Raw genomic sequence first — 11090 nt, forward strand, 5'->3', positions numbered from 1 at the left:
CTCAAGTCCATCGAGTCAGTGATGCCATCCAGCCATCTCATCTTCTGTCGTCCCCTTCTCCTCTTGCCCCCAATCCCTCCCAGCATCAGAGTCTTTTCCAGTGAGTCAACTCTTTGCATGAGGTGGCCAAAGTACTGGAGTTCCAGCTGTAGCATCATTCCTTCCAAAGAAATCCCAGGGCTCATCTCCTTCAGAATGGACTGGTTGGATCTCCTTGCAGTCCAAAGGACTTTCAAGAGTCTTCTCCAACACCACAGCTCAAAAGCATCAATTCTTCGGCACTCAGCCTTCTTCACAGTCCAACTCACACATCCATACATGACCACAGGAAAAACCATAGCCTTGACTAGACAAACCTTTGTTGGCAAGGTAATGTCTCTGCTTTTCAATATGTTATCTAGGTTGGTCATAACTTTCCTTCCAAGGAGTAAGTGTCTTCTAATTTCATGGCTGCAGTCACCATCTGCAGTGATTTTGGACCCCAGAAAAATAAAGTCTGACACTGTTTTCACTCTTTCCCCATCTATTTCCCATGAAGTGATGGGACCGGATGCCATGATCTTCATTTTCTGAATGTTGAGCTTTAAGACAACTTTTCACTCTCCTCTTTCACTTACATCAAGAGGCTTTTGAGTTCCTCTTCACTTTCTGCCATAAGGGTGGTGTCATCTGCATATCTGAGGTTATTGATACTTCTCCCGGCAATCTTGATTCCAGCTTGTGTTTCTTCCAGTCCAGCGTTTCTCATGATGTACTCTGCATATAAGTTAAATAAACAGGGTGACAATATACAGCCTTGAGGTACTCCTTTTCCTATTTGGAACCAGTCTGTTGTTCCATGTCCAGTTCTAACTGTTGCTTCCTGACCTGCATACAAATTTCTCAAGAGGCAGATCAGGTGTTCTGGTATTCCCATCTCTTTCAGAATTTTCCACAGTTTATTGTGATCCACACAGTCAAAGGTTTTGGCATAGTCAATAAAGCAGAAATAGATGTTTTTCTGGAACTCTCTTGCTTTTTCCATGATCCAGCAGATGTTGGCAATTTGATCTCTGGTTCCTCTGCCTTTTCTAAAACCATCTTGAACATCAGGAAGTTCACAGTTCACATATTGTTGAAGCCCAGCTTGGAGAATTTTGAGCATTACTTTTTTTTTTTACTCAATTACTCAATTACTTTTTTTTTTTACTCAATTACTCAATTGAGATGAGTGCAATTGTGCGGTAGTTTGAGCATTCTTTGGCATTGCCTTTCTTTGGGATTGGAATGAAAACTGACCTTTTCCAGTCCTGTGGCCACTGCTGAGTTTTCCAAATGTGCTGGCATATTGAGCGCAGCACTTTCACAGCATCATCTTTCAGGATTTGGAGTAGCTCCACTGGAATTCCATCACCTCCACTAGCTTTGTTTGTAGTGATGCTTTCTAAGGCCCACTTGACTTCACATTCCAGGATGTCTGGCTCTAGGTCAGTGATCACACCATCATGATTATCTGGGCCGTGAAGATCTTTTTTGTACAGTTCTTCTGTGTATTCTTGCCATCTCTTCTTAATATCTTCTGCTTCTGTTAGGTCCATATCATTTCTGTCCTTTATCGAGCCCATCTTTGCATGAAATATTCCTTTGGTATCTCTGATTTTCTTGAAGAGATCCCTAGTCTTTCCCATTCTGTTGTTTTCCTCTATTTCTTTGCATTGATTGCTGAAGAAGGCTTTCTTATCTCTTCTTGCTATTCTTTGGAACTCTGCATTCAGATGCTTATATCTTTCCTTTTCTCCTTTGCTTTTCGCTTCTCTTCTTTTCACAGCTATTTGTAAGGCCTCCCCAGACAGCCATTTTGCTTTTTTGCATTTCTTTTGTATGGGAATGGTCTTGATCCCTGTCTCCTGTACAATGTCACGAACCTCATTCCATAGTTCATCAGGCACTCTATCTCTCAGATCTAGGCCCTTAAATCTATTTCTCACTTCCACTGTATAATCATAAGGGATTTGATTTAGGTCATACCTGAATGGTCTAGTGGTTTTCCCTACTTTCTTCAATTTAAGTCTGAATTTGGCAATAAGGAGTTCATGGTCTGAGCCACAGTCAGCTCCTGGTCTTGTTTTTGCTGACTGTATAGAGCTTCTCCATCTTTGGCTGCAAAGAATATAATCAATCTGATTTCGGTATTGACCATCTGGTGATGTCCATTTATAGAGTCTTCTCTTGTGTTGTTCAAAGAAGGTGTTTGTTATGACCAGTGCATTTTCTTGGCAAAACTCTATTACTCTTTGCCCTGCTTCATTCCGTATTCCAAGGCCAAATTTGCCTGTTACCCCAGGTGTTTCTTGACTTCCTACTTTTGCATCCCAGTCCCCTATAATGAAAAGGACATCTTTTTGGGGTGTTAGTTCTAAAAGGTCTTGTAGGTCTTCATAGAACCATTCAAATTCAGCTTCTTCAGTGTTACTGGTTGGGGCATAGACTTGGATTACTGTGGTGTTGAATGGTTTGTCTTGGAAACGAACAGAGATCATTCTGTTGTTTTTGAGATTGCATCCAAGTACCGCATTTCAGACTCTTTTGTTGACCATGATGGCAACTCCATTTCTTCTGAGGGATTCCTGCCCACAGTAGTAGATATAATGGTCATCTGAGTTAAATTCACCCATTCCAGTCCATTTCAGTTCACTGATTCCTAGATTGTTGACATTTACTCTTGCCATCTCTTGTTTGACCACTTCTAATTTGTCTTGATTCATGGACCTGACATTCCAGGTTCCTATGCAATATTGTTCTTTACAGCATCGGACGTTGCTTCTATCACATCACATCCACAGCTGGGTATTGTTTTTGCTTTGGCTCCATCCCTTCATTCCTTCTGGAGTTATTTCTCCACTGATCTCCAGTAGCATATTGGGCACCTACTGACCTGAGGAGTTTCTCTGAGGGCACAGGTATTAATAAAAATGCAAGAAATGAAAGCATCAAAACACACCTCCCATTTATCTACTTTTGGGTTTGGGGAAATTTTGAACACCAGCTGTGGAGAAGTGCAGGAAGGAGCCAAACTAAACTCTGATGTTTTCTCATCTGTTCAGTGAAGTGAAGTCCACAGGTGGGCTTAGACCTGATAGAGCTTCAGGGGTGGTGGAGATTTGTGTAATGTCTGTTTGTAGGAAGTAAAAGAAAACTGGGAAGTAGAAAGTGGGGATTACATTTTATGATTTTAAGGTGCTTTACCCTCTGATGAAATGCCTGAGTCTGAACTTTGGAGACTTATGTTTTAAGAGTCTATTGAAAATTAGAAAGCAGGAAGCATATATCCTTCCCTAGTATTTCCGGAATCTTGTCAACTAGTCCCAGGATCTCCTCAACTGTCTTCACACTTTTCTGACTTGAGGCAGACACAAAAATTTTTAAAGGGTTTAACACAGAGTTTGTCAGAACTGTTAGCAGCTTTTCCTAGGTCCCCTCAAACAGTGGAAGAGCAGCCAGATTATGCAGATCCTCACAGTCCAGAGGGAAGGCTTTGGCTCTCAGTGAATGTGAGGGAAAACCACTGGAGCTGAAGAACACATGGCGGATTTAAGAGCACAGAATGGGGTGTCATGTCCCTCTTTGACAGAAATAAACCCAGGCTTCTGAAAAATCCTTCTAGTGAAGCCAATCTCCCCGAACTATCTGAATCAATCTGGCTTCCTCTGTGATCTTTAGACCTTTCACCTGTGTCATCTGCTTCATTCATTCACACCTAGCCCAGGGATTCTCCCTTTACTCCAAAATGGGGACCCGTTCATTAGAAAAATACACATAATTAGGAGTTTGGGATTAACATATACACTCTAGTATATATAAAATAGATAACCAACAAGGATCTGCAGCTAGCACAGGAAATGATACTCAATACCTATAATAATCTATAAGGGGAAAGAACGTGACCTGACTCATGAAAAGCTCTGCTTACAAAACTCAGTATCTCTACTAAAACAATTGCCTGTTCATATTTCAAAGCCAACTAGGAGCAAAGAGAAGAAATGGAGTTTCCATATTAACCGGGATAGCTTATGCACTGCTGCTGCTGCTAAGTCGCTTCAGTCGTGTCCGACTCTGGGCGACCCCATAGACGGCAGCCCACCAGGCTCCCCCATCCCTGGGATTCTCCAGGCAAGAACACTGGAGTGGGTTGCCATTTCCTTCTCCAATGCTTGAAAGTGAAAAGTGAAAGTGAAGTGGCTCAGTCGTGTCTGACTCTTCGCAACCCCATGGATTGTAGCCTACCAGGCTCCTCTACCCATGGGATTTTCCAGGCAAGAGTACTGGAGTGGGGTGCCATTGCCTTCTCCATCCCTCACTAAATCTTTCCAAGATCTGTTTTAAAGATAATGGGGGGAAACAGGAACTTCATAAGTGTGGGAATCTGACAGAAAACACTTAAATCATGAACTTCAGGTGTAAGGGGATAAACTGGTGTCAGGTGACTGGAACACTCAAGAGGACTCATTGTCACTGCTCAGGTATTTTTGACAAAAATAAGGAAATATCAATCTATCTTTAAAAAAATGTTTTATGCAAATTTAAATCCATAGATAACTACTCTTTTTCTGTATCCTTAACCATGCATTTAAATAGTTGAGTCTTTATTACCAGTGTATAGTCTCTAATTTTTTTCAGAACTTTCTAAAGAATCCTGGACCACTAAGGTCATCCTGTTTATATGTGCGCTTTCTTATTCCAGCTTTAAAGAGTTGATGTTGTATCCAGATGTAAGGAAATGACTCCACTTTCCCCTTATTCACTAAGATACCAATATCCCACCCCATCCCAGTGGGTATCTTAGATATTGATCCCTTCCTGTGTTGATCTCTCACAAAGGCCGTATTTTCAATACTTGAAATTCACTCATTCATACTGAGAATTCATCATGCAATTCATCCTCAGGTCAGTAGGTGCCCAATATGCTACTGGAGATCAGTGGAGAAATAACTCCAGAAGGAATGAAGGGATGGAGCCAAAGCAAAATGATGAATTCTCAGTATGAATGAGTGAATTTCAAGTATTGAAAATACGGCCTTTGTGAGAGATCAACACAGGAAGGGATCAATATCTAAGATACCCACTGGGATGGGGTGGGATATTGGTATCCCACCATCCTGCTTTTTCTAAGGCACCTGGACTTCATCACCCAGGGAGCCTGGGTGCAAACAGTGGAGATGTAAGAAAAAGTAGTCTAAAGGGCTGGGTCTTCATTATCATAATAAATAAAAGTTTAAAAATACACTTTCAAAACAAGCTACCTAGGCAAGAACACCAAAAGTAGATATAGGTTTGCAGGTTCTCAAACCATGACATTTCAGGAGGAAAAGCAAACCCAGTCTCTAACCACGGGCAGGACATTTACCTGAGAAGCTGCCATTTCTTCCTCTTCTTCCTCCTGCCCTGGATCATTTTCTCATCAAGGTTATGTGGAAGAATCACAATAGATTCGTGAGATTGCGCCTTCAAAGGTGTCAGCATAGCTCCTTGCCTGCTCCCAACATACCTACAGGCAGAAGGACATTGAAAAGCTGAAAAGGCCACACTCTCCTGTCTTTTGTCTCAGGAGAGATTTGGGAACAATCAGCTCCTATGTGATCAATCTATGGGCTTTTCCTTGTTGTCAACACTTCTCTCTTCATATAAATACCCCCACAAATTCTGCCAACATGCAGTGTGTGGGTTGCACTGACTTGCTCCTTCAAAGCCCATGGAGAGTAGAACTTGTTGCCTGTCCTCGGACTAAAGCATGGTCTGAACTCACAATCATACCCAGAAAGCCATGTGCTTAACCTGGGCCTCCCCTTACAATTCCCTAGAGCCACTTCCTAAAAGCCACACTGATGTTCACACAGGGCCAATTGAGAAGTCTGTGAGGAGGGTACCGGTGAGGTCATTTCTTAACACTGGTCACGTGATCTTGATGGGACACCACCTGGCTGAATGGTTTTTTTCTGAACCTTGAAAATGAAGAAAATCTTTGGGATCATGGCCCCAGTCTAAGAAGTTATGAATCTGGAGGTTTGAGGTGGAACCCGTGAAACGAGTCTTTAACTAAAGTTTCCTGCTGGTGCTGATGCTGCTTTCCCAAGATCCATTTTCAGTAGCCCTGAGCTAGAGATACCACACCCAGCACACCTGAGACCTCTAAACAGTGTGAGCATTTGGGGTTGGAACTTCTAGAAGCACAAGGTCTGTCGGATTGATATCCCGAGAAGAAGGTTTAAACATGGGAAGTTTGCTTAAATAGTTCAATAATTTTTTTTTTTTTCCTATATTTATTGGCTATGGTGGGTCTTTGTTGTTGTGTGTGGGCTTCTCATTGCAGTGGTTTCTTTTCTTGTGGAGCACAGGTTCTAAGGCACCTGGACTTCAGCAGTTGCAGCTCCTAGGTTCTAGAGCACAGACTCAGTAGTTGTGGTGCACGGGCTTAGTTGCCCCAAGGCATGTGGGATCTTCCCAGACCAGGGGCTGAACCAGTGTCCCTTGCACTGCAAGATGTATTTCTTAACCACTGGACCACCAGGGAAGCCACCAATAAACCTTAATTGGTAAACAGGACTCTCAACTTTTCTGTTTCCTACCGGCAGAAACGTGTTCACAGTTTCTTATAGAGAAATTGAGGTTCAAGCCATCCAAATTGCCAACAAAGGCACTCAGGCCACATCGTATCCTATCACGCCCCCTACTGGCAGACAGTGGAGGAGCTCGTCTCACTAACTCTTCTGCACTTTATCTGACAGGGATGCTGTTCTATCCGACCCCTTTGCCACCCCATGAAAGACCCTATGCAGCACGCCAGGCTTCCCTGTACTTCACCATCTTCCAGAGTTGGCTCAAACTCATGTCCACTGAGTCGGTGAGGCCATCCAACCATCTCATCCTCTATGTCCCCTTCTCCTCATGCCTTCAATACTTCCCAGCATCAGGGTCTTTTCCAATGAGCCGGCTCTTCGCATCAGGTGGCCAAAGTATTGGAGCTTCAGCTTCAGTCCTTCCAATGAATATTCATTGATTTCCTTTAGGATTGACTGGTTTGATCTCCATGCTGTTCAAGGGACTCCCAAGAGTGTTCTCCAGCACCACAATTTGAAAGCACCAATTCTTTAGCACTCAGCCTTTTTTATGGTCAACACAAAGTCAGGGAAGTAGTCAATACATCTTAGAACACATCAATTCCTGCTATAAATTCTGAAGCAGCAAAGGAAAATAATAGAATGTTGAATTCATCCAAAAGGTTCTCTTTTGTTATGGTAACGTCCTTCCCTGGTGTGCGTGCAGACTAAGTCGCTTTCAGTCATGTACGACTCTTTGCAACGCCATGAACTGTAGCCCGCCAGGTTCCTCTGTCCATGGAATTCTCCAGGCAAGAATATTGGAGTGGGTTGCTAGTCCCCTTCTCCAGGGCATCTTTCCCACCTAGAGATGGAACCCACGTCTCTTCAAGTGTCCTATTTTGGCAGCCGGGTTCTTTACCACTAGTGCCACCTGGCGTAAACCCTTTCCAAAAACAGTAAGTTGATTATATATATATATATATATATATATTCACTAGAGACTTTAACATCTGAAAATATCAGATGCTCTAGCAATATTACAATCGACAAGTGTTCGAAAGGATTCCAAGGGTAGTTATGAAGGGCTATCATGAAGGGCTGTCTGGGTCCCAGGGACATTTCATTTTCCTTTGGCTCTTCACCCTGAGATCTCTGTTGCTTATTTCTCTTTGTAGCTGCCACCATCTAGAGTGACCAGGATAAGAGGTTTCCCTTTATCTGTCTGTGAACGCAGCTACGCTTAACCCCACAGTCCTCGGGGCTTCCAGGCTCTCCTGTTCTGAGTCCTCTCCACAAATGACATCACGGAAAATAGGATGGTGATCGTTAGGTAGGTAGAACAGGGAAAAGGAGTCCAAAATGGCGGTGGTTAAAAGACAAAGAAGGGAAAAGCCCGCGAAAATAGAACAAAAGAAGGTCCGAGGACCAGACTGAGGACCTCAGGTAAAACAAACAACACTCCGGGCTGGCCCAATTTACATAGGACAGACCCAGGAAGAGATAAACATATAAAAAGGAGCCAAAGCTAGCTCTCTTTTTCTCTCTCCCTGCCCCCCCAGCCCCCACCTCGAGCTGGGGCGCTCTTCTCTTTGGATTGACGTGTCCTCACGCCTCAGAGATGGATTTTCCTTCTATCTTCTAAATAAAATAGAGCTGTAGCATTGAGATATAACACTGATTTGTCGAAGTGCTATAACATGGTCCTTTCGAGACCTGAGAGCTATAACACGGTCTATCCGCCGAGGGTGCTTTAATGTCCGTCACTCCAAATATTTGTTGTGACGGAACAAAGAACCGAGGAACATACACTCGCGTGACAGTGATACATGTACCTGTGCGGCTTCCCTAGTGGCTCAGGTGGTAAAAAGTCCGCCTGCAATGCAGGAGAGATGCATTTGACCCTTTGATCGGTCAGGAAGATCCCCTGGAGAAGCGACTGACTTACCCACTCCAGCATTCTTGCCTGGAAAATCCCATGGACAGAGGAGGCTGTCATTTGGTCCATGGGGTCACAAAGAGTTGGACATGACTGAAGCGACTTAGCACGCATACACACACACACACACCGACTCACAGCAAACAAACCTAAATTAAACTAATGCATAAACTATATAAAACGGCATGATATACAAAAAGAGAACATATACAAAAATACTTCATGTCTTTCTTTATTGAAAACAATGCCTGTATCATAATTGAAGGAAACCAGGTACATCAACCTAAAATATACCTGACATAAAATTTATTTTGAGCTGAAAGCAATTAAGCAGTAAACACACACAAAGATCGCTCTGTCCAAAGGCAGGTAATCAAGTCTCCTTTTGATGAAGATACTCTAACCAGCCTACAGATGGCGCCAGAGGAATTTGCAAATAAACTTCATTAAATGAAGATAGGGATTAAATGAAGATAAGGATTTTTTGTTTAGTCGCTCAGTCATGTCTGACTCTCTTGCAACCCCATGTACTGTAGTCCCCCTGGCTCCTGTGTCCATAGGATACCCCAAGCCAGAACACTGGAGTGGATTGCCATTTCCTTCTCCAGGGGATCTTCCTGACCCAGGGATCAAACCCATGTCTCTTACATCTCCTATGTTGGCAGGTGGGTTCTTTACCACTAGCACCACCTGGGAAGCCCTTAAGGTATACATAACCCAAGGACAAAACAGCTTTAATGGAGCTGTAACCACAGCGCTGAGATATGCCACACATAAACCCTACTTCAGCTGGGTTTGGGACCCTCTGTTGGCCTTCACAGGGCACGCCTCTGGACTCTAACCACCCAGCCACCCTGTGCCACAGTTCTCCCACTGGCTTTAGCTCTCACCCCAGGTCTCCCAAGCTGTATTCATCCATGGCATTCGAGTCCTCCAGCTCTCAAAGGCTCCCTCTCCAGGACTCCTTTTCTCCAGTCCCCCAGACCTGTCTGAACTCTGGCTGCTCCACCACCCATGCCTGTGAGCCCTGCTCCAAGCTTATCAAACTCACTCCTGTGGGCTATAGTCCCCCCCCACCCAGACTCTCAGATTCCCCACCACGGGCTCAAGTCCTTTCCCCAAGTCAACCCCCATCTTCACCTAGGACTGGCCCTCTTAAGATGGCCGACAAAGGTCCATATGGTCAAAGTTATGGTTTTTCCAATAGTCACATATGGATGTGAGTCGGACAATAAACGCCGAGCACCAAAGAATTGATGCTTTTGAACTGTGGTGCTGGAGGAGACTTGAGAGTCCCTAGAACGGCAAGATCAAACCAGTCCATCCTAAAGGAAATCAGTCCTGAATATTCATTGGAAAGACTGATACTTAAGCTGAAGCTCCAATACTTTGGCCACCTGATGAGAAGAGCTGACTCACTGGAAAAGACCCTGATGCTGGGAAAGACTGAAGGTGGAAAAAGGGGACGACAGAGGATGAGATGGTTGCATAGCACCACCGACTCAATGGACACGAGTTTGAACAAGCTCCAGGAGACGGTGAAGGACAGGGAAGCCTAGTGTGCTGCAGTCCATGGGGCTGCAAAGAGTCAGACACAACCGAGTGACTGAATAACTCATAAGACAGCTCAGGTCCCTTCTGAGTCTACCTGCTCCCTCCACACTCAGGACTTGACCCTGGGCCCCAGCCCCTCCACCAGGGAAAATCCACTTGCATCCTGGAGCACTGGCCTCCCCAACACCCCCAAGCCCCTGCTTTGGGACCTTCAGGACCTGGAAAGGCCCAGTGTGCTGCTTCTGTTCCTTCAACAGCCTGTGTGTGAACATTCAGCAAAGACATTGGCTCATATGCAATTTCAATGTCAGCCATTCTGGTGTTTAGTGACTCCCAGGGCAATCTGACTTTGCATATCCCTGGAGTGATGACATTTAACTCATCTCCACTTATTTGACATTTGGTGATCTTACATGTTTACCTAAGTCTCCTTCCACCTTGTATTTATTATTTTTACTGGCCACACTGTGCAGCTTGCGGGATCTTAGTCCCCCAACCAGGGGCTGAACCAACGCCCTCGGCAGTGAAAGCATGGAGTCCTAACCACTGGACTGCCAGGGAAGCCCCTCTCTTCACCTTTTAATTGACTTGCTGTTTTATTATTGACTTGAAGAATTCTTTTTATCCTTTGTGAATCCTTCGTCACATTTAGGTAAATGTCTTTCTTCCAGTCTGCTTCTTGCTTTTTCATCACCTTCATGATGCCACTCGATGCCCAGAACTTCGAACTTTCAATAAATTCCAACTTAATAACTTTTCATTTTCCGTTGAGTTTTCTGTGTACTAAGAAACGTTCCCCACCCCCACAATATGGCAATCTCCTCTATTTTCTTCTTCTTTTTTTGGGGGTGCACCGTGTGGCTTGTGGGATCTTAGTTCCCTGACCAGGGACTGAACCTGCATCCTCCACAGTGGAAGCGCAGAGTCTAACCACTGGACCACTAGGGAAGTCCCTATATTTTCTTACGGAACTCTGATAGACTTTTCTCAACTCACTGCTCCTACAGGATGTCTTCCTGTAATAA

The sequence above is a fragment of the Bubalus kerabau genome, chromosome 17 (assembly GCF_029407905.1).
Source record: "Bubalus kerabau isolate K-KA32 ecotype Philippines breed swamp buffalo chromosome 17, PCC_UOA_SB_1v2, whole genome shotgun sequence".
Taxonomy (NCBI): Eukaryota; Metazoa; Chordata; class Mammalia; order Artiodactyla; family Bovidae; genus Bubalus; species Bubalus kerabau.